The following is a 2,500-nucleotide window of genomic DNA, read 5'->3' on the forward strand; positions in this document are numbered from 1 at the left end:
AATAAAGAAATAAGATTAATTTTGAGGTTCTGATTCAAAGACTTTTGCAATTCAAAAAATTAGGAGGAAACTTTTCAAATATAAATAAAATGGAATTATACAAAAATAAACATTATTTTCCCCTCTTACTGTTTTGTTTCGTTTTGAAAAAATAAAATTTATTTTATGGTTTGTTATTGTTTATATTTTGAATTCCATAATCTTTTATGGGGGCACCAAAATCTTTTAAGTGCTTAAGGCCTCGGTGGGTCTTAATCCAGCCCTTAGACTAAGGGCACTATCCTTTTCTCATATCCGCCATTGAAGTACATGCTGTAGCTCTCTCTCTCTCCCTCTCTCTCTCTCTCTCTCTTCGTCTCTCTCTCTCTCCCTCTCTCTCTCTCTCTTCGTCTCTCTCTCTTCGTCTCTCTCTCTCTCCCTCTCTCTATCTCTCCCTCTCTCTCTCTCTCTCTCTCCCTCTCTCTCTCTCTCTCTCTCTCTCCCTCTCTCTCTCTCCCTCTCTCTCTCTCCCTCTCTCTCTCTCTCTCTCTCTTTCACAGTCTATCACCTATGGTGTTCCACAGAGTTTGGTTTTTCTTTTCTTCCATGCTTCCGCCTACACATCAGAGGATGCATAGCCTAGTGGTTTGGGTGCTGCACTCCCGATCATGACATTGTGGTTTCAGTTCCTGAATCAGGTAGTGCATTGTGTTCTTGAGCAGAACACTTCATCTCACATTGATCTGTGATCACTTTTGACACCTGACATCCAGTACACTATACACCTGTTCAGGTAACATCATTTTGATGGAGGGATTGATCACTCTTTTACTCTATTACTTGTTTCAGTCATTTGACTGTGGCCATGCTGGAGCACCGCCTTTAGTCGAGCAAATCAACCCCAGGACTTATTCGTTGCAAACCTAGTACTTATTCTATCGGTGTCTTTTGCCGAATCGCCAAGTTACGGGGACGTAAACACACCAGCATTGGTTGTCAAGCGATGTTGGTGAGGACACACACATACATATATATATATATATATATATATATATATATATATATATATATATATATATATATATATATACGACGGGCTTCTTTCAGTTTCCGTTTACCAAATCCACTCACAAGGCTTTGGTCAGCCCGAGGCTATAGTAAAAGACACTTGCCCAAGGTGCCACACAGTGGGACTGAACCTGGGACTGAACTTGGAACCATGTGGTTGGGAAGCAAGCTACTTACCACACAGCCACTCCTGCGCCTTATATATATATATATATACTTTATTTAAAAGCAGCAGAAATATAACAAAAAAAACCGTTACTCTGAGTTTCGCGTTCCCGTTCATCGGACAGTTTTGTATATAAATTTGATAGAAACAGCTAGGCGCAATGTGATACTGTGTGTGTGTGTATGTCACATGAACCCAGGACCACAGATCAGTGAAGAGTTTAAAGTATTACAAACATACATATTTTAACTTTTTTTTTTTTTCTATATTTTGTATTCATTTTTGAATTTTGTGATGTTTTAACAAAAATAGGTTAGAAAGCAAACAGTGTCTCAAATGACATTTTGTAGTATTTGTAATGTAGGAGACGACAGAAGGGTCATCAGAAACTAAGGAAGAAAATAAATAAACACAGCAAAGTTAGAGGAGGCAAGAAATATGCCTACACTTACTTCTAAATTTAAACAACAAGAACGAATCGATTGTTAGTGATATGTGTGGGGTAGTGAAGAAGTGGCTCAAAGAACAGTCAACAGAATTTTACGGGGCAGGGATACATGCTCTCTTTCGAAGGTGGAAGATTGCTATTGAGAGAAACGGTGACTATGTTCAGAAGTGGGGATGTGATCCACAGAGGAAGGCGCATGGCTCAGTGGTTACAGCATCAACCTTACGATCGTGAGGTTGTGAGTTTGAATCCCGGTCCGGGCTGCATGTTCTGTTCTTGAGCAAAACACTGGATGCTTTCATCAGATATGTCTCAGACACATTCTGAATGTTGGCTGGAACTTAAAAGCTCCAGACACATAGGTCCTGAGGACAGCTGATATCTAGAGTATTGAGGCGATGGTGTACAAGCACTGGTTACATTTGTCGTTTAACGTCCGCTTTCCATGCTAGCATGGGTTGGACGATTTGACTGAGGACTGGTGAAACCAGATGGCTACACCAGGCTCCAATCTGATATGGCAGAGTTTCTACAGCTGGATGCCCTTCCTAACGCCAACCACTCCAAGAGTGTAGTGGGTGCTTTGACGTGCCACTGGCATGAAGGCCAGTCAGGCAGTACTGGCAACAGCCACGCTCAAAATGGTGTCTTTTACGTGCCACCTGCACAGGAGCCAGTCCTTTGTTTCAATTAATTTTGAAAATGATAAAGAATTTAGTAAAATAATTTTCTTCTCAATCTGATGTTTGGAACGTAAATCAACACAAAATTTTGAAAGAATAATTTAATACAGTTCTATATTTAAGAGACGAGGAATTATGTACATTATTTACATTTGA

The sequence above is a fragment of the Octopus bimaculoides genome, chromosome 28, assembly GCF_046866305.1.
Source record: "Octopus bimaculoides isolate indiv1 chromosome 28, ASM4686630v1, whole genome shotgun sequence".
NCBI classification, from domain to species: Eukaryota; Metazoa; Mollusca; class Cephalopoda; order Octopoda; family Octopodidae; genus Octopus; species Octopus bimaculoides.